Source organism: Saimiri boliviensis, chromosome Y (assembly GCF_048565385.1).
Source record: "Saimiri boliviensis isolate mSaiBol1 chromosome Y, mSaiBol1.pri, whole genome shotgun sequence".
Taxonomy (NCBI): domain Eukaryota; kingdom Metazoa; phylum Chordata; class Mammalia; order Primates; family Cebidae; genus Saimiri; species Saimiri boliviensis.
This window is the reverse complement of record NC_133471.1, coordinates 17556246-17578920: the sequence shown is the minus strand read 5'-3', so window position 1 is coordinate 17578920 and position 22675 is coordinate 17556246. Positions and strand designations below refer to the sequence as shown.

General features: G+C 44.1%; 1 pseudogene; it reads left to right on the top strand.

Annotated features, from left to right (window-relative positions):
* Positions 1-14255: 14255 nt before the first annotated feature.
* LOC141582965 (testis-specific Y-encoded protein 3-like) lies at positions 14256-19169 on the top strand (annotated as a pseudogene).
* Positions 19170-22675: the final 3506 nt, after the last annotated feature.

The window sequence follows — 22675 nt, the reverse complement described above, 5'->3', positions numbered from 1 at the left end:
TGGTGTCACCATGTTGGTCAGGCTGGTCTCGAACTCCCAACCTCAGATGATACACCCACCTCAGTCTAACAAAGTTCTGGGATTACAGGTGTGAATCACTACACCCAGCCCAGAATGAAGGTTTTGAGTGTAGACATTGAATTATCTGTCCTACTCAACACTTACGAAGTCTGCTACTCCTAGAAATAAGTAAATCTAACTTGAGGCCAGGAGTTCAAGACCAGCATGGCCAACATGGTGAAACCCCATCTCTACTAACAATGCAAAACTTTGCCAGGCATGGTGGCTGGCAGCTGTCACCCAGCTACTCCGGAGGCTTAGGCAGGAGAATCACTTGAACCGGAGGGTGGAGGTTGCAGTGAGCTGAGATCATGCCGCTGCACACCAGCCTGGGCACCAAGAGTAAAACTCCATCTCAAAATAATAATCATAATAAAATACAATAAAACAATATGGCTGGGTGTGGTGGCTCACACCTGTAATCCCAGCACTTAGGGAGGTGCAGGTGGGCAGATCACAAGATCAGGAGACCCAGACCCATCTGGCCAACATGGTGAACCTTGTCTCTAATAAAAATACAAAAATTAGCTGCGTGTGGTGGTAGGCACCTGTAATCTCAGCTACTTGGCAGGAGAATCACTTGAACCCAGGAGGCCGAGGTTGTGGTCAGCCAAGACCTTGCCAATGCACTCCAGTCTGGGGTAACAAGAGCAAAACCCCATCTCCAAAAAAAAAAAAAAAAATGATACCATGTCCTAGGAATATTGTCTCACACCTTGAGTGACACAGAGTCAGAATGTCACAGCAAATTAATTAATTAAACAAGAATGAATCAATATGTAGATCTATAGTTTCTCCTAAAAATGAATAAAATTAATGAAATAAAACAAGAATGAATCAGCATCGACATCTGTCGTTTCTTCTAAAAAATTAATTAAAGTAGGAATGAATGAACACCCAGATCCACAGTTTCTTCTGAAAAATTTAGTAAAATTACTTAAATAAAACAATAATGAAAATAGCACCTAGATCCAGCCTAGCTTCTCAAAAAAGTAAATAAAATTAATCAATTAAATAAAGTGAGAATGAATTTCTACTTAGAGCCACAGGTTCTTCTTAAAAAATAAATAAAATTAATTTATACAAACTAGAATGAATCAGCACTTAGATCTATAGTTTCTTCTCAAAAAATAAAGTTAATTAATTAACTAAAAGAATGAATCAATACATAGATGCATAGTTTCTTCTCAAAAAGTAAATAAAATTAATTAAAGAATGAATCCATACAGAATTCCATCATTTCTTCTCAAAATAATAAAATGAAACTTATTAAGTAAAACAAGAATTAATCAGCACCTGTATCCCTAGTTTTTCTTAAAAAATAAATAAAATTAATTGAATAAAATCAATTCTTTGCAACCAAGCCCGCTTACAAGCGTTTGGCTTCCTGGAAGGTTTGTTTGCCAGTGCTGTGGCAGGAAGTTAAAAATAACAAGACAGAAGAAAGCCCTGACATCCCTTCTACCTCTCTTATCTCTCTTTCTTCAAACTTTTCCTTTCTTATCTGTTATTCTCTTCCATCTCCATGGACACTGTCCCCTTCCTGTTCAGTCTTTTTTTCTTGCACATTTCCTTCATTGCGCATTTTCCCATCTTGCTCAGTTTTTTTCTCCCGTGGACTTCTCTCCTCTTCTCCCATCCACAGCCTCTTCTACTAATTCCTCACTTGAGGTATATACATATATGCATACATACACAGTTGGAAAACAGTAGACTAGTATAATAGGTTGGATACTAGTAACTTTGTTATATACAATGAATATATACATACATATATATATATATATATATATATACACACGTACACACACACACACACACACACACACACACATATATATATATATATATATATATATAAACACACACATATATATATGTATACATATATTAAATTTTTATGTGAAGGGAAAGTATGCACATAACTTCTGTACTATTTCTAAAATTACAGTATAATAAAGTATATTTCCAAGCATTTTCCCAGAATTGAAGAGACTTAAATTTCCGAGCATTTTCCTAAAAACCTAAAATTAGATTTCAGCAGCAGGAAAGAAGTAACACTAACCTCACTCTATCCCACATGTGACTCTCATCCATAGCCTCTTCTGCTAATCCTCTTCAGAAAATATCTTCCTCAATATTTACTGAAGAGTCCATTCTTTCTCATTCTTTTTCATCTTTGCATGCTGCTCCAGCCACACTTGTAACAAAACAACCTCTCCTGATGCCTGGATCTCAACCAGGATGCAAGCCTGGACAACAACCTCTTAGGCATTCAGAACTCAAGGTTTCCATGGCTGAGTGTCAACTAGCTGTGATCTGAAAAGAAAGTTTCCAGGCTTTCTGGCTCTTCAAGACAGCAGTTGTTTCTCATGAAACCATAGGCAAGTTCAGTCTGCCCATAGGTTTGAGTTAATGTACTTGGTACTAAGACTCTTGTTGGAGACTAAAACTGGAGTTTGTAAAATCAGAGTTTCTGTTCTCAGACCTTTGCAACAGCAAAATTTAAATCATTGCATGAATCAGCAGAGATGTCTAAATATTTAGAGAGTATCTTATTTTGGCCAAACAGAGCTTATGAGCTGTGTTTTATAAACACAATTCTATTCTGAAAACAGTACTTTAAGGACAGTCTTAACTTCTTAGAGTTGGCTTATTACTCCACTTGAGGTATATAAATATATACGTGCATGCATTGTTGGAAAACAGTAGACTAGTATAATATGTTGGATACTGGTAACTTGGTTATATACAATGAATATACACATACATATATACATATGTGTGTGTGTATACATATACACACACATACACGCATACATACATATATATTTATATATATAAACACACACATATATATGTATACACACATATTAAATTATTATGTGAAGGGCAAGTATGCACATAACCTCTGTACTATTTCTAAAATTACAGTATAATCAAGTATATTTCCAAGCATTTTCTCAGAATTGAAGATACTTAAATCTCCGAGCACTTTCGTAAAAACCTAAAATTAGATTTCAGAAACAGGAAAGAAGTAACACTAATCTCACTGTATCCCACATGTGGATCCCTTCAGCAGAGTGTGGATTATGCCCTGGTCTTGTCCCCAAGTGTCTCAATTATAGGGTGGCAGAAATTGGTGAATTTCCTTGGACAGTTTCCATGCAACTGTCTTTCTCCCATTTCTGTGCTGGCTCCACAGAATGAACCGTGGATCCTTATGACAGCTAGATGTACCAATTTTATGTAACACTGAATAATTCATTTCAAGATTAAGGTACTATTATAAAGCAATTAAAATACTGAGATTGTTAATCAGTATATTTCTCTCTCCTCTGTGTGTGTGTGTGTGTGTGTGTGTGTGTGTGTGTGTGTGTGCATGTTTGTCTGTGTGTGTGTGTGAGAGAGAGAGAGAGGGAGAGAGAGAGAGAGAGAGAGAGAGAGAGAGAGAGAGAGAGAGAGAGAGAGAATGTCTTACTCTGTTAACCAGGTGGGAGTGCAATGGCATGACTCACAGTAGCCTCAGACTCACAAGACTAAGGGGTTCTCCCACCTAAGTCTCCCGAGTACCTGAGAACACAGGCACACACCACTGCCTCTGTGTATGTTTTTGTTTTCATTTTTTTTTTTTTTTTCAAGAATCGAGTCTCACCATGTGGTCCACCTCGTCTTAAATGATCCTTGAAAATCATGTCTAAAGTATTCTTTGTACTTTAGTGCTTACTTGGATTTCATCTGATTCACATGATCTCCAGGGGTATTTTCACATTGATGTGGGAATAATAAGACTCTTTCTTGATTTTTTTTTTTTCTTCAGAAAAAACTGAGAAGCCCTGGCCCTGTCCCTGGCCATGGTCCATGTGGGGCTTATTGATCTCCAGGATCCTGCCCAAGCTCCAGTTGTGACCATTGACCATGCCATACTCTAGCTACATCCCATGGGACCTCTATATCCTGGCTTGATCTTCCTGAAGCAGCCTCTACATTTTGAACACCAGCTGCTTCCTTAAACCAGAGAAAAACATACAAATAACTATATGACTGTTGGCTACCCAGCTGGTCCTCATGAGGGGTGAGTAATGAAAAATATACTTGGATGGAAGAGAACTTTGTTTGGAAAGATAATAGTATCCTTTCATGAATAATACAAGATTTTTCTTTCCCTTCCAGTCACTGTACTTCTCCCTCTAATCTAGACTAAAGTTGAAAATCAATCACACTAAGACACTTCTCTGTTTACCACTGGAAAGTCCTAAAATTATGCAAAAAAAAAAAAAAAAGGCATCTGAACATCCTACAAGACAGCACTTGTGCCCAATTTTGGCCCAGGCTGAATAAATTCACTTTCCATGTGGAAGCCAAAAAGTTATGGGGGAGCCTGTTTCTAAGGTGACAAATTCATGGGGTGTGAATATCAGGAGAAAGAGGAATCACTGAAACACCAAGAGTTACTTCTGGCCCTCCTTCGAAATAATTACTGATATCTTGTTTGTTTTTTTCTTGCAGGGTGATCTGCGGGCACCTTTGGTGTGTCATCTACAGCATAAGGATGCTTGGGTGCAAGTGGGAATCTTTAGTCACTTTAATGAGCACTACACAAAGCCTCATGTCTTCAGCAAAGTCTACTCTGTCCTCTTCTGGCTCCAGGGAGTGACACGGCTTAGCCATGCACCCTGGTACAAGCAAGGGTCCATGACTATCTCTGGTTCCATGTCTCCTTCACTCTCTACCTCCACAAATGCATCAGCTTTCACCTCCACTCCTGCTTCTGTTCATCTCTCTGCCACAGTTCATCTGTCTGCCACAACCTCAGGGTAAGACTCAAAAACTTGGTAGGGGAAGTAGAAAAAGAAGAGAATGGAAATAGAAAAGAACAGAGGGAAGGAGAGGGGAATGGAAAGCTCTTCCTGAGGAATGAAAGACTTTTTTATCTACCAAATCATAGGGATTGCTTTTCTTATGGCTTACAAAGGCATTTCCTACTCAGTATATGTTTCTATTTCCATAGTATCCCTGCATGAGATAGATTACTGTATGATAAAGACCATATAAGATTATTACTATAGCCATCTTAATTGTTTACTCTGATATTAAATATGTAGAATGAATTTGTCAAGTTATCATGGCAAAACATGAATTGGACTGTTAATGTCATGACTAAAACACCAAAAGCAATGGCAACAGAAGCCAAAATAGACAAGTGGGATGTAATTAAACTTAACAGTTTCTGCACAGCAAAAGAGACAATAATTAGAGGTAACCCCCAACCAGAAGAATGGGAAAATTTTTTTGCAGTCTACCCATCTGACGTGGGCTAACACCCAAAATGTGCAAAGAACTATACAGCAGATTTGTAAGAAAAGAAAAAAGCCATTCAAGAGTGGGCAAAGGTATGAACAGATATCTTTTCAAAAGAAGACCTTTATGAGACCAACAAACGTATGAAAAAATGCTCAGTATCAGTGGACATCAGAGACATGCAAATCAAAACCACATTGAGATACCACCTCACACAAGCTAGAATGAGGATCAGTAAAACAATCAGGAGACCACAGATGCTAGAGAGGATGTGGAGAAATAGGATCGCTTTTACACTGTTGGTCGGAGGGTAAATTAGTTCAGCCATTGCAGAAGACAGCATGGTGATTCCTCAAGGATCTAGAAATAGAAATTCCATTTGACCCAATGATCCCAATACTGGGTATATACCCAAAGAATTATGAATCGTTCTATTAGAAAGACACATGCACATGTATGTTCATTGTGCCACTGTTTGCAATAGTGAAGACCTGGAACCAACCCAAGTGCCCATCAATGATAGACGGGACAGGGGAAATGTGGCATATATACACAATGGAATAGTATGCAGCCGTCAAAAACAATGAGTTCATGTCCTTTGTAGGGACATGAATGAATCTGGAAACTATCACTCTCAGCAAACAGACACAAAAACAAAAACCAAACACCACATAGGCGGGTGTTGAATGGTGAAAATACATGTGCACAGGGAGGGGAGTATCACAAGCTTGGGTCTGTTGGTGGGTGGGGAGCAAGGGGAGGGACAGTGGGGGACAGGGAGGATGAGAAGGAATAACACTGGGAGAATTGCCTGATGTAGATGACAGGGGAATGGAGACAGCAAACCACCATGGTGTTGCATGTGTACCTATGCAACAATCCTGCAAGATCTGCACATGAACCCCAGAACATAATAGTACAATTTAAATACATGAATGGAATTAACATTAAGACACACTCTCCTAACACAAAGTCATTTCTTTCTTACCACACAATACCTTACATTTGTAACAGAATTATTTTAAATTTAGTGTATGTTAAGTTAAAGACAGTATGATGTTTAGAAACAGAATGGTAGTAGGTAAATAATGTGTTTTCAGTGCCATTACACTAGACTGTATTACACTAGGATGATCATTTTCCTCTTTCCCTGAGCTGGTACAAAACCTGTCACAACATTAGCAATGTCTGTTTCATATTCCTGTGTTTCCTCTATTTCCTTGGAAACTGAGAGATCTCTTCTGGTCTCATGCATTAAATTTTCACTTAATCACAATAGGAGGTATTTTATAGTTATCACCTATTGCCATAGCTACAGTGTATTATACATTTAAAATACAAAGGAGGCCATAATTCTTTGCTTATATCCTCGAAGCCTAATTCAGAAACAACTACACTGACCTACATGCTTCTAATTTCATCTGTATTTCCTATCTGTCTGTCTGTCTGTCTGTCTATCTATCTAATCTATCTATCTATCTAATCAATCTATCCAATCTATCTAATCCATCTACCAATCAGTCAATATATCCATCTAGTTTTTTTTTTTTTTTTAGCTCTTTCCTGAAACTCAAACTTGAATTTTCTCTGGAAACCACTGTTTTGATACCTCACTAAGATTATAAGCTTAGTAAGATAAGTTCCCTACAATTTAGAGACAAATGCCTTATCTCCAAATGTTCACTACTTATATAATTTCTTCAAATCACATTATTTTTTGTTGCCTATCTACTTCAACAACTTCTAAGTTAGCTAAGATAGTATATTTATAAAGGTTGCAATGGGGGAGAATGCTGTCATGACCTACAATATTTTACCTAAACAAATTAAAGCTAGGACACAAAGAAACTAAGATCTTGAAGACATATTAAGAGAAACACTTTTTTTTTTTTTTTCAAGAAGAATGTGTAAACACAAAGCATGTAGAAGTTGTGTTTGCTAATCATGGTTCACAATGCTGACCTGGTTAGCAGAAAGAGGGGGGATGTAAAACTTTAAAAAATTGGTCTACGGATGGCAGATACACTCAAATTAATGGCGCTTATTTTTCCCCTCAGTTTTGGCAAATCACATTTCTCTGTGATATACCATGCCTTGGCAGGCTGTGATCATGAGCAGTGGCAGTCAGATCTGCAGTGGTTTCATAATGAGCAGCTCTTGGGCTCTCACAGCTTCCCACTGTGTCAGGAAAATGTAAGTCTGTGCCTGCTCTTCCCATAGCCTAAAATTCATTATCCTGTAATTACACTGCTGAAGGTTTCTCTGTGCAAATTCATTTCCATAATGCCTGGCCATTTCACATATGCAGATGACAGTTTTGTTTTAGGCTAAAAAGAAATTGCCTCTCTGTGTTTGGCTAAGTAGTACTTCTCTTCAGTTAATTCCTCTGCATTCCCATTGTGTGTCGACTCTTTATTCACAGACTTCTGATTTCTCTGAAGATGAACTAGGGGACTCGGGTATCACGATTAAGGAAATATGCTGGAAGGCCTGATGCAGTATTTAAGTTTCCGGTTTTCTAGTGAAAGCACTTTAATTTGCCCACACACACACACGAATCCTGAAGACACTGCTGTGATACTGGGCCTGAGGCGCCCTGTGGCACCACTGAGAGTTGTTAAGGTGTCTACCATTCCACTGCATGAGAGATTCCAGTTGGTGAGTTGTGCAGCAAGAAATGGCCTGGCATTGCTACACTTTCAAGTGATCCAGACTCACAGTCAGCTCTTAGCACCCTTGGGCTATCTGAAGATCCAGAATAGTCCAGAACACTGGCTGTCTGGGCCAAGAATTCTTATTCCAGGTCAGCAGTTACTTTCCTTATTAGGGTAGTAGTTCTTTCAAAAAACAAAGTGAAGTTCATATTTTTAATATTACTCTTCAAAAAAATAACCACAATCACAATCTCTGCCTTACTAATTATAAGGCATTTAATCCATATCAGATCCCCACTAGGAGATCTGTTTTATAAGATGATGTTTCTGACCATAACTTGACAGGATTTCAGATGGGAAAAATATGAGGATATTTCTCTGTACAGTCAAGTTTTATAAACCAAGGTAGGATGATTTCTCTCCCAAAACTTTGCTAACTTTGGAACAAAAGAAAAATAAGAGGTATTTTTGATTGCTTGTGTTTACCTCTTTATGCAAATAAATCTGAACTTGATGTGGAATTTGGAACCTTTGTAAGTAGAAACCTGACTTGTTAATTTTGAAGAGTGGCATTTTTAAATGTGATTAAAAAGGGACTAGGCTGTTGAAGTGGCTCACACCTGTAAGTCGAGCACTTTGGGAGCTTACACTAGAAGGACTCTTTGAGCCAAGGGGTTTGATACCAGCGAGTGCAATACAGCAAGATTTCATTTCTTAAAAAAAAAAAATAATAATACCCAGGCGTGGTCATGCACACGTATAGTCCCAGCTACATGGAAAGCTGAGGTGGGAGGATAGCTTGATCCCAGGAGGTCAAGCCTGCAGTGAGCGCAAATTGTGCCAGTGTGCTCCAGCCTGAGTAACAAAGCAAGAACTTGTCTCTGAAAAAAGAAAGAAAGAAAAAAGTAAACAAAGGCCAAGCGCAGTGGCTCATGCCTGTAATCTCAGCACTTTGGGAGGCTTTGGGAGGCCAAGGCAGGTGGGTCCTCTGATTTCAGACCAGTCTGATGCACACAGGGATACACCATCTCCACAAAAATTACAAAATTAGCCAGGAGTGGTGATGTGTGCCAGTAATTCCAGCTACTCAGGAGGCTGAGGAAGGAGAAAATGCTTGAACAGGGAGGCAGAGTTTGCAGTGAGCCGAGATTGTCACTGCACTCCAGCCTGGATGACAGAGAGAAATGCCATTATAAAAAAAAAAGTGACTGGAAAGAGAATGAAATAGAAGATAAATGTGTGATGTAAAAGGTTGATGGTGATAAAATGAAGTGAATTTGTTTGTATAAGTTACAGATACAAGATTGAGTGATGATGAGACCTTAAGGAAAAGACAAATCATGGCCTCATCTCAATGCTTAGTGTTTAAACGTAGCACACATTTTTTAGGATAGTTATTACGACAATACATGGTGTTTAAACGTACCATATGTTCTTTAGGATACTTATAGTCCATTTGGCTTTCTAGGAGAGACCAGTGAGAATCCAGAAATGTTTTCTAGGAGAGACCAGTGAGAATCCAGATGCAAGTGATGGAAGCTTCAAGGTATGCCCATCTGTACCCTGGTATAGGCAATTTCACTGTTTGCTACATTACTCAGGCCAAAGTCTCTGATGCAAATTTGTTATGCAGTTCATTTTTTTCCTCTTTTTACATGAGAGAAACTATATGGTTATATATAGAAAACTTTGTCCCTATATAAAAAAATATATGGCCTATGCCTAACTGATGAATAGACATGAATCATGGATCAGTAGGAGTAAATATTAAAACTCTGTAATTACAGAATGCATTCTCTGAAAAAAATTTGCTCCTAATCTCTGAGTTTTCCTACATGGGTTATTAATCTCTAGGCATACCGAAGAGCCAGTATGCTGCTCTTCAAACAAATGAGACGTCTTATGTAATTCTCTTATTTTAACAATAGTACCTTTACACTTCACAGTTTAAAAGGAGTCCAGTGTTTTTTATTTCCCCAGTGAAATATAACATTTCTATTTTTAAAATTGTTTTAATTATAGTTTTTTTTAGAAGGAGACTAGCACTATTGCTCAGTCTGGAGTACAGTGGTGCCATCTCTGCTCCCTGCAAACTCCGCCTCCCAGAATCAAGTGTTTCTTCTGCCTCAGCCTTCCCAGTAGCTGATACTACCGTCACATGCTACCACACTCAGCTAATTCTTATATTTTTCGCAGAGACAGGGTTTCACCATGTTAGGCAGATGGACTCGATCTCCTGACCTAGTTAGGCGTGAGACACCATGCGCAGCCAAAACATATCTTTCTAGGATTTGATCTTCAGTGATTTCTTTCCCAGTAAGATTTTTTGTTTGTTTGTTTGTTTGTTTGTTTGTTTGTTTGTTTGTTTCCCCAAAGTATTTGATCCGGATGAGTTTCCTAGGCACTCATTTCATGTCTCCCTTTCGTGGGAATACATCTTCATCATCCACTTATTAAATCTAAGTTTAAGATGTTGGGATAGGCATTTAAGTCAAAATTCTATGTTTGAATTTATAGGACTCAGTGAGTCCAGAAGGGCTGTTATGTGCAGGCCAATACCTGGCTATGGCAGTTGGAGGCAAATAGGCCAATATCTGGCTATGGCAGATATTGGTTATGTGCAGGCCAATATCTGGCTATGGCAGTTGGAGGAAAATAGGCTTCACCAGTCTCAAAGTCCTAGCTACAACAGTGAGTACACACTTCTTCCAGATCTTAACTACGTCAGTGAAAGAAGGACACCCAGTAAACCAGGCTTTGGTTAGAAATTGCTCAGTTGTCCACTCTCGTTAAACAGCCAAACTCATTGTGCCTTTCTTCAGTAATAACTACTGCAGCCCAGAAACTTTGGTAGCCTAGCCACTATAACTAGTCATGCTACAGTCTGGTCACAGTCTGATAAAACTCCAGAGCAACAAAAGCAAAATCCTGACTTAAGCCTTCTAAAATCTCTCTAAACATACGTTCAATAAATACGGTTTTTCTTCATAACAACTGCTGTGTCATTACTTCCTAAATGAATGCATGGCCTTGGATTATTGCCATTTCATTCTTGAAAATGATTCACAGTGTGTCTTTAACATGAATGTGAATACAGGATTTCATTTATCCGCAAATAACGTTTTCAAAATGATGTGAATTAAAAATGCAAAACTGCGAGATTGTATTTCTGAACTTCACTGGTCTTTCAGATTATATTTTGATACCTACTCACTTACATAAATTTTCATATCTGCATGTTCTCCTCAGGTGGGGGAAAACAGTATCAGAGTTCCTGAAGAATTTATGAAGGAAAGGATGGCAGTGCTACCCAAGGTTTAACCTATTCACAGCACTGTGTTCAGTGAATGGAAACATCGCTTTTCAAATCCTACTGAAGTAGTGAGTAAATAGATAAAATATATTATTCCAATAACTATACAATATGAGAACATGAAGAAAATAGAACAAGAGCTAAAATACATCAACAAACAAATGAGGCCAGGCATGGTGGCTCATGCCTTTAATCCTAGCATTTTGGGAGGCCCAGGTGGGTGGATAACTTGAGCTCAGGGGTTCCAGACCAGCCTGCCAAACACAGTGAAACCCAATTTCGACTAAAATTACAAAAATTAGCTGGGTATGGTGGCACGAACCTGTGATACTGGCTCCTCAGAGGGCTGAGGCAGGGGAATTGCTTGAAGCTGGGAGGGGCGTGTTACAGTGAGCTGAGATCACACCACTCCACCCTGATCAACAGAGTGAGACTCCATCTGAAAAAAATAAAAATAAGGTAAAAAATTCTATTCAAGAAAAAGTGCTCACATATCCAACAGGAAAATTAAAAAAATAATAATAATAGAGTCCTTTGAGACAAACGTTCCACAAGAGGCAAATAAGGAAACAAATAAAAATTACAAATAATAAACTGGGCAGAACCACAGGGGGAAGAAGTTAAAAATTAACAAGTGAGTAGTCTAAAGGAATCCGAAAGGCACTCAAAATTTTTCTTGACTCTCTTTCCCTATATTATCATATTATCAGCCAACCAGCTGAACAAGCTCAGGTAGTTGGTGTCCCTTCTGCAGATGGGGGCTTCACCTTCATGATCCTACAGCAACTGGACTGCAGTGGAATCAACCACCCTGTACCCTGGAGAGAGGCGGGTGGGGAAGGCTCATGCCAGGCCTAGCCTCTCACACACCACTTCCCCTGGGGCGCCTGGAGGCACTATTACCTAGGATGCCAAGGAGATACTCCTTAATGATCACTTCACTGAGGAAGTAAAGGTTAGCACGAAAGGACAACTTCATCCTGCTGCTGGTACCTGGGATGGCTGAGTTCCTCCTCCTGCTTGGTTATGAAGGGAGAAGAAGCAGGGACACAAAGAGACCATTTCAGCTAGCTGGGCTGAAGCAGGCCTGCTAGCTGCTGGAGGGAAGCATGCATTTCCGCTACCCAGCTCGCCAGCTGAGACACTGCCCCCTGGGATCCAGAGGAACCCCTGAGTCCTGACCTCTACAGTAGACCCAGGCTTCCCAGCCTGACCTGCAAATCCGTCATGCAGCTCAGCAAGTAAGCAAGGCTGTATGGTGGCTTGTGATCTGGGGGTGGCGGGTGGAACATCTGGGTGTGCTGCACAATCTGCCTCTGGTCAAAGAGCCTCCAGATGATTGAGTGTGTGGTGAAACACCAGGGAACTCTGCAAGTGGGCAGAGAGTGTGGGGCAGGGCTCTCCGGCAGACCATTGGCCTGGCACCCTTTCTTGGTGGTCCTCTGGCTGTGTCTGGCGTAGGGGCACTTCACACCTGTGGTGGTCTTGGGGGTGGGTGGAACGAGGCCGAGAAAGCCTACACTGTCCAGGGGCCAGCCACCGAAGAAGTGGTCAGGAGGTTAGGGGGCTTGCTGGGTGGTGTGAGGCAGCTGCTTCCTCGGGATTCTGGAGCCGCACGAGTCCCTTGTGTGCTGACTGCTGAGCAGGGTCAGCTGCTCTCTGAGTGTACGGTGTTCTCGTCTCCCGAACTCCCTGAGGGGTGGATGACTCCCCGTGAGGAAACCGCTGTGGGTAGAAGGGGCCACAGGGCCGCGCCTGGTGCTCCCCATGGGGCTCCTGTGGGTGCGACGGAGGTTATATATGCTCAGGGCCTACTACACCCCTTTTGGGGCAGGGCCAGCAAAAGTGAGAAAAGCGTGTCTGGGGAGCTGGTGCCTGTATTGCAGGGGAGGGCAGCCCCGCGTCCCATGAACCTGAGTCCTGAGAACCTGCAAGGATACGGATCTCCCCAGAAGCAGGAGATGCCCTTCCATCTGGGGCATGAACGGAGCCCAGCTCCAAGTGAAGGACCTCCGGCGAGTCCGTTGCCGGCCAGGGCTTGCTGGGGCCAGGGAGCTGGGCCCGCTGGTCCACCTGCTTCCGCTCCTCGGTGTCAGCCTCCTCCTCGGCCACCCCGTCCACGTCCACCGTTATGTCGTTCACCACCAGCCCTGCCTCCTGCCGCAAGGCTGCCTCCTAGCTCTTTGCCCCAGCCGCCCTCCCTTGCAGAGCCTCCAGCCTGAACTCGGCCCCTCCTGGGGGCTCTCACAGACCATGCCCTGTGGCGTCCACCCCAAGACCCCGGCAGCCCTGGACTCCCCGCGAGGCCCACGGGCCTCCCATGCTGAGAACCCCAGACGGCGCCTACGTGGACCCAAGGTTCCAGGGGAGCCCCACCGGGCTCGCTGCCCTCGGCACTTGCCGTGGGGCCCAGGACCCCAACAGGGTCACCTCCGCATAGGAGCCCAGGAGCAGGAGGCAGAGGTCTTGGTCTTACAGAGCCCAGGCAGCAGGCACCATGGCCGCTGCTGCGCTTGCGGTAGCCTCTGGGTCCACAAGGTGTGTCCAGGGCACTGGACGCGAGGTCCTTTGGAATGCTCCTGGGCGTCCAGCATCCTCAGGGAGGAAGCGAGGTACTCGGAGCCTGTCTGTGCGTAGACCTGCAAGAGTCCGAGTGAGAGTTTCCACCGCCGGAGCGGACAAATTCCACTCCAGCAAGATACTAGGCAACTGTCCTCCCAGGCGCCTGCCCCGCCCACTTCCTCAAGCCTCTCCGCAGCCCTCGCCCCAGCAGCCAGCGCTGGTGCCCCTCTCTCTCCTCTCAATCTTGATCTTGGAACACTCAGTACCGTCTACCTGGCCTGCCGACTGAACTCAGATGCTTCATGTGTTCCCTGTGGGTCAATGGCCTGCCACACTCATGATGACAGTCAGGGCACAGCGCTTCCATGCGCACAATTCCAAAGGGCAGGCAGCCCGCGTGTGCCCGCACCCAGCGCCGCCTGCCGCAAGCTCCCAGGGCTTCTCACGGAGGCTTGCCCGAGGAGGCTGGGGCTGCAGGCCAGCCGGGGGGCGTGGCCTCCAGGGACCCTCGCACTGACTGGCCGCTGGGGGAGGCCTGCGGTCTGCGTCGCGCTCAGACAGCCTTTGGAGGCAGTTCGCCCTTGAAGTCCGGCGCATGCGCCCTGGGGGTCCGCCAAGCCACCCGCAGGCTGCCGCGAGCGCAGGAGAGCAACGAGGAGGCCTTGAGGGAGGAGGAGGAGGCGCTGCTGGTGGACGACGACATAATGGCGGAAGTGGAAGTGGTGGCCGAGGAGGAAGCCGATGTGGAGCGGGAGCAGCGGGACAAACGGGCACAGCCGGGGCCTGGATCCATGACGCCAGAGTCTGCACTGGAGGAGCTGCGGGCCGTTCAGCTGGAGCTGGAGCCTGTTAATGCTCGAGCCAGGAGGGCCTTTTCTCAGCAGACGGAAAAGCTGGAGCTCAGGCGCAAGCCCCACCTGGACCGCAGAGGCGCCATCATCAGGGGCATCCCCGGCTTCTGGGCCAATGCCGTATCCTTTTCAGCACTTTTTCTGTCTGTCCACTTGAAAGATGCCCTAGGGGAACTGGAACTCACTTACGGGCAGCTCAGCGGGGATATGACTATTCTGGAAACCACGGTGAGTTGCGAGTTGCGAGTTGCGAGTTGCGGCGTCAAAGTCTGGCTGTGGAAAGCCGGAGCGGTCGCGGGTCCTGCTCTCCGGCCTGCGGCACAGAGACCCTTCCTGATGCCGAGCAGCAGGAGTTTGAGTCGTCTTTTTGAAGAGCAGAAGCGACTTCTCGCCAGAAGAGTTTTTTCTGAGAATCGAGCTATTGAGAAGGGAGTGCGGTTGCTCCCCCTTGCCAGTCAGATCTGGGACAGGGCATTTTCGGGTATAAGCTGCTTCTGCCACTCCTGAGACAGCAGCAGCCCTCTGCAGGTTGTCCCAGTCAGCCTCAGAATTATACACACTCCGTGAACCCACGAGGCCTTAATTCGGGGGAGGGTGTGGGGAAACGAAGGTCACACACTCAAGCAGATCTCAGAAATCCCGTACCCCAGCCTTAGAGCGTCTTCCTGTTCCTTCTGGCTCTTAGACCTGCTTCCCTGTTGCGTGTAGCTCTTCCTTCCATCCATGCAAATGCTCTTTGACCTAAGTCAGATTGCGAACCATCCCCAGATGTCAGCCCTGATCACTGACCAAGATGAAGACATGCTTAGCTACATGATCAACTTGGAGGTGAGGCCGTGAAGACTGAGGCCAGAAGGTTTAGTGGGGAGGGGGAAGGGAAGCAACTCCTTGCTGTCAGCAACAGTGGGCACCTCCCCTGAAAAGATACTTAAACTTTCTCCACTTTCTCCTGACAGGTGAAAGAAACCAAGCATCCTATTCATGTCTGCAAGATCGTGTTGTTCTTTCGAGCAACCCCTACTTCCGGAATAAAGTGGTTACCAAGGAGTATCTCCTGAACCTCACAAGTGACTGGTGGCCTCCCAAGAGGGGCAATGGAAGGAAGGTGGTGGGTGGACGAAAGGAAGGTGGTGGGTGGACGAAAGGAAGGTGGTGGGTGGGCGGATCAAGCCCACTTCCCGCAAAATCCCCTCTCTGTAGAATACAGGCCTTCTCATTCCACTCCAATTCAGTGGTATCCGCATTATGAACATGAGGCCTATCGCCACAGACACCACAACAGCAGCCCTAACTTCTTCAACTGGTTTTCTGACCACAACTTCACAGGATCTAACAGGATAGCTGAGGTGGGTCCTCCCTGGGAAACTTCAGGAATGACCCCGGTGTGTTTCCAGCTGCTTGGCTCACCAGTCAAAGCCCTGATGAGGCCTTTGCCAATTGATTCCTCTGATAGCTCATAAGTAAGGGTCTGTGGCGCAATCCCCTGCAATACTGCACGAGGATGAAGCCACCTGAAGAGGGAACAGAGATTTCAGGTGAGCTGTTCAGTTGGAGCTAGAGCTGACTGATCCTCAGGATGAGGAGGTGGACACACCTCTATGCAGGGAACCTGGATGGATGCTCCATTCAGAAACGCAGAAATTCCTCGACAGGCAGACAGAGAGTGACAGAATCCAGTACATTCAGGGCATTTGGGCTGAAAGAGGCACATCAGAGACTGCACTGCTCGGCAGGTTAGGGCCGGGGAGTCTTAAGCCCAGGGAAGCAGAGTCCGTGTCCAGACTCACTGAGAAGCGAGGCTGAATCATTAACTTCAGATTGTGGCACTTGTTTCCATGGCTGCCAACCCACCAGCAGTCATCCTACCAGCCCCTTAAGATTGGGCTCCCTGGATATGCCTCCTTGCCACAAACCACAATGACTGTTTCTACTGATGTTCTTCTACTGTAGCCTGATCAGATTTCTGTGTGCTTTTATGGGACTACGTGTCTGGATAACTGACTTCGATCACAGAGAGAAAATGCTGGCAGTGGGGCAGGTGTGACAGAGAACAGCTTGTAACATACGGTAGGAGGAAGTTTAGGAGACAAAAAAAGGGGAAGGGGTAGTCTTTTCTGGGCAGGCCTTAGAATTAAAACATTTAAAACTATTGCTCAGAGGAAATGCATTTTGACATGCAGTTGTGTTTCTCTAGGGGACTCCCAGATTTCGAGTGGAATATGCTGGTGCGCTGGACTTTACCTGAAACAGCAGAACTCCTAAAAAGTTACTACATTATTCAGATGTCAGTACTCCACATGGTCTTATTCACAGGATATAAAAGAAAGAGAGATCCTGTAATAAAAGAATGCAGACAGGAAGAGGGAGTAAACTTGGATTTTATGGAGTGAAAATAAACACTGTCAAGAATGTGTGACTCTGTGTGTGTGTGTGCCTGGGGGAAGGGTTGTGTCTTCTGTCGGTGTATTGGGGTGTGTGTGTGTGTGTGTGTGTGTGTGTGTGTGTGTGTGCATCCACTAGATTCCCATGTGATAATGGGTTGATCAATCTATGTGTTTCATTCTCTGCATTGTCTGCAGTGGAGCCGGGCCTCTAAAGTTGTAGAGCGAATAGGTGTGGTGCATTTTGAGATTCTTCCTAGAGGACAGAGTTGCGGAGGCAAAAGAAAGAGAAGACAGTGAAGTTGGAGGCTTGCTTTGTGCTACAGAATCAGCAGTAGTTCAAGGAAAGGGGATAATGGGCACTAAGATATCCAGGGCCCAGTTTTCTGGGACAAGGCACCTCCAAAATCCTTTGTTTGGGGTATCATAAGACACATTAAGCTAGAAAAGGATGATGGAAATCTTGAATTTCACTTATGTGTTGAATTCACATATTCTTCTTGTATAGGTGAATGCATAATCTCCTCTCTGGTGATTTTATGGGACAATCCTCTCTGGTCCCAGCAACATGATAAGAAATGGGCATGTGAGGTGTATGGAGGGAATGTGAGAAAGGATACAGACACATGTGGGAAGGCGTTTGGGATACACCTTTTTAAAATTTCTATTTCTTCATGCATAGGTGACTAAGGGAAAACACAGACATACAGAGGTGAGGGGAATGGGGGTGGATCCACGAAATACAAGAACGCCAGCGGCTCATACTGGGAAATGTCTAGGGACTTGCCTGTTAGCAGGACATCAGAAAAGGTCTTGCCCCAATTTAATGCATAAGAAAAAAGTGAGGAAAGGGTCTTGCCATGATTTTTCTAGGAGGTAACTACATAATGAGAAGATTGTAAGTAAATCCCAGGACCAGTTTTGGGGCTGGTCTTTTTTAAAATGGTGGTACGGAAGACCTTTTCCCATGGAAGACAGCAAACCATCAACTGTCCCCTGTGGACAGGAGTATCAGAGGAACGTGACTCAGGCGCATTGGCCACCCCATAAAGTGAATGCAGCTGACTGGTCTTCCTCCTCAAATCCTACATGCAATTCAGTCTAGTGATTTCACATGGGTCCCAATGTCTTATCAGAGAAAGTGCTTGTCTCTACCATCGGTCTAATAAAAACAATTATACATCTTTTCTTCGTACTATGTAAACTTTCTGAAAACCTTATTTTGGCCAGTGTGGTGCCCACACCTTCAAGCCCAGCACTTTGGGAGGCCAAGATTGTTAGATCACCTGAGATCCGTAGTTCGAGGCCAGACTGACCAACACGGAGAAACCCAATCTCTACTAAAAATACAAAAATTGGCCAGATGTGCTGGTGCAAGCCTGTGATCCCAGCTACTCGGGAGGCTGAGGCAGGAGAGTTGCTTGAAACCTGGGAGGTGGACGTTGTGGTGAGCAGAGATCACGGCACTGCACTCCACCTGGGCAACAAGGCTGAAACCCCATCTAAAAAAGAATGTGTTTTAAGCTCTGGGTAACACGAAAAAGTGTGCAGCTTGGTTACATAGGTAAACATCTTTCAAGGTACTTTGCTGCAACAGACAACACATCACGTAGGTATTAAGGCCACCATGCTTGAGCTATTGCTCCTGATGCTCTTCCTCCCACCACTCACACTGAGAGGTGCTGGTATGTGATGTTCTCTTACCTGTGTCCATGTGTTCTCATGTTTCAGCTCCCACTTAGGAGTGACAACATGCAGTGTTTGGATTTCTGTTCCTGTGTTAGTTTGCCAAGAATGAGGGTTTCCAGATCCATCGACGTCCCCACAAAAGACATGATGTCATGTATGAACATATTTTTAAAGGCTTTCCTAGAAAAACAGAGCATACGGCTACACTCACATACATAGCAGCATGATTCGCAACAACCCAAAGATGGAAATAACCCAATCCATGGATGAGCGGGTAAACAGAATGTGGTCTGTGCACTCAGTGGAATACTATACAGCCAGGAAAAGGGATAAGGCTCAAACCCAGGTGGCAGTGTGAATCAACCTTGAAGACATCAGACTGAGTGAGAGAAGCCAGACATGAAAGGCCACATAGCGTATGACTTCATTTATCTAAAATGTCTAGAACAGGCACAGATTTCAGAGACAGAAACTAGAACTGAGTGGCAGAGACTAGGAAGGTGGAATGGGGAATTGGTGTTTCTCTTCTTTTCTTTCTTTCTCTTTGTTTGACATGCAGTCTTCCTCTGTCAGTCAGATTGGAGTACAATGGCTCCATCTTGGCTCACTGCAGCCTCCACCTCCGAGGTTCAGGCAATTCTCTGCCTCAGCCTCCCAAGTAGCTTGGAATTACAAGTGAGTGCCACCAAGCTCAGCTGATTTTTCCATTTTAGTAGAGACAGGGTTTCACCGTTTTGTCCAGAATGGTCTTGATTTCTTGACTTCCTGATCTGCCGGCCTTGGCCTCCCAAAGTCCTAGGGTTACAGGCGTGAGCCTCCTTGCCTCCCACAGAAATTGGTGCTTAATGTGGACCGTTTCTGTTTGGGAAGATGGAAACATTCTGGAGGTGGATGGTGATGATGGTTGCATAATTATTTGAATATACTTAATACCAGTGAAATGCACTCTTTAAAATAGCTGAAATCATAGAGGCCATATTATGTGTGCTCTACCACAATGATAAAAAATTATATTGCTGTTGACAGGAAAAGAAACTTTCTTCTGTGGAAAAGGATAACATTTAGCTGGCAACAATGAACACTGCCCAACATTAAATATATATATATGTATGTATTTGAGATGGAGTCTGACTCTCGCCCAGGCTGGAGTACAATGACAGGATCTCAGCTCACTACAACCTCTGCTTCTCTGGTTCAAACGATTATCCTGCCTCAGCCTGTAGACACAAACTCCATGGCAATTTTGTCAGCCTGGTTGTTTTTCTCTGCCTTTCTTGCTTTTCACCTTGTGACTGATCCGTTTCATTTACAGGCAATCGACTCTCCTTATAGAGAGCATCGATTTGGCTAAACAGGACACCCAATGCACCCACCTGGTATGAACTGGGTAATAAAATCCATCCTTTCTTGGAATTCCGGTGATACTTATTATCGAAAGTGAATTGCATAAAAACAAGTGCAGATGGTTGTAGATGTGTGGTGTTACTTTTGAGGCCTCTGTTCTGTTCCATTGGTCTATATGGCTGTTTTGGCACCAGTACCGTGCTGTTTTGATTACTGTAGCATTGTAGTATAGTTTGAAGTCAGGTAGCATGACATCCCCCAGCTTTGTTTTTTTAGTTTTTAGAGCTGTCTTGGTTATTTGGGCTTTATTTTGTTTCCATGTCAAGTTATGCGGCACTGTTTACAATAACAAAGACTAGGAACTCATCCAATTGCCCATCACTGATAATCTGGATAAAGAAAATGTAGCTATATGCATCAGGGAATACTATGCAGCCATAAAAGAAGGATGAGTTCATGTCCTTTGCAAGGACATGGATGAAGCTGGAAACCATCAATATCAGCAAACTGACACCGGAAGAGAAAACCAAACACTGCATGTTCTCACTCATAAATGGGAGTTGAACAATGAGAACATATGGACACAGGGAGGGGAACAACACACACTGGGGCCTCCTGTCAGAGGGTGGGGGTTAGGGGAGTGGTAGCAAGGTGTGGTGGGGCTAGGGGAGGCATAGCATTAGGAGAAATATCTAATGTAGACAATCGGGGTGATGAATGCAGCAAAGTACCATGCCAAGTTTATACATATGTAGCAAAACTGCATGACCTGCACACGTACCCCAGAACTTAAAGTATGTTAATAATAAAAAACAAACAAAAATCCACGTGTGGGGCATTCTCTGGGGCACTCATTTACAGAAACTTTGGATTTCTTCATAATGCATTTTTCCCTGAATGTTTTTCTTCAGCTTCTCTGAGTTCAGGGGACACAGCCCTGTCTCTATTCTTCCCAGTCAGGGGGTGTTTTCAACCCAAACGGGGTTAATAGGGTACCCGGCCAGTCAACTCAGCACACACCCCGTTTTACTCTGCGTAAACCATTGTTTATTCTCTGGCAAGATGGATGCTGTTCATATCAGCTTTCAATATGGCAGATAAACATTACCAGTTAATGAGTGCTATTAGCAGATAAGTATCTGTAATTCCATCCGCAGAGTAATTTCCTTTCCAATAATGCAATTTGCAATTGTGAATGATGCAGTAGCTTCCATCTCTGTGGATTACCAGCTCAGCTTTGCCTCCTCCTCTCTCAGATGATTCGAGGTGGTTGGAGGCAGCCTGGTTCCCTTCAGAGCTGGAACTCTCCAGAGCCAATATTTGCTTGTCTTTTTGGATTCTGAGCACATCTTGGACACTGGAAACCTGGAATGTTCTTGCCTTCCCACAAGAGATTGACATCCCTGGCCAGGCAGACACGCCTTCCCCAGACAGGACAACCCGGCTTGCTCTCCCTAAATTCCTTCTCACGGATATCATCAGTTCACAGAAGAACCAGGAGCATTGTCGGACAATTTAACAAGCACATTAAAAAGAAAAAAGAAAGGTGTGTGTGTGGGGGATGTGGTGGCTCACACATGTCAATCCAGCAATGTGGAAGGCTGAGGTGGGTGGATCACCTGAGGTCAAGACCAGCCTGGGCAACAGGGGGAAACCCTGTCTTTATGAATACAAAAAATAGGCTGGGTGTGGTGGCTTATGCCTATAATCTCAGCACTTTGGGAGGCCGAGATGGGCAGATAACTGGAGGTCAGGAGTTTAAGACCAGTCTCGACAACATAGTCAAACCCTGTCTCTAGTAAAAATACAAAAAATAGTCTGGGTGAGGTGGCTCACGCCTATAATCCCAGCACTTTGGGAAGCCAAGGCAGGTGAATCCCCTGAGGTCAGAGTTTCGAGGATAGCCTGGCCAACATGGTGAAACCCCAACTCTAATAGCATACCAAAAAAAAAAAAAAAAAAAAAAATCAACCAGGTGATGTAGCAGGTGCGTGTATTTACAGCTACTTTGGAGGCTGAGACAGAAAAATAGCTTGAACTTGAACCCCGGAAGTGGAGGTTGCAGTGAGCTGATATCACACAACTGTACACCAGCCTGGGTGACAAACTGACACCCTGTCTCTATCTTTAACAAAAGAAAGAAGGAAAAGAAAAGGAAAGAAAAGAAAAGAAATGGATTTTATACACACCACATAATAGTATGCAGTCATGTAAAATAAGAAAATAATACCTTTTGCAGCAAGTTGGAAGGATCTGGAGAGGACTGTCCTGAGCAGTGTAATTCAGAAACAGAAAGAAAAATATCGCGTGGTCTCATTTACGAGAAGAAACTGCACTATGATACAAGAGGGCACACAGAATAAAATAATAGACAGTGGAGTCTCAGAAGTTGGGAAGATAGGAGTGGGGTGAGAGATGAAAAATTATAAGCCAGTGTACAACCTGTCCAGGGAGAAGGCTAGCAGCAGGACCACGGAGGAGAGTCCCACAAAGAGCATCGCATAGGGACAGATTGTGGGA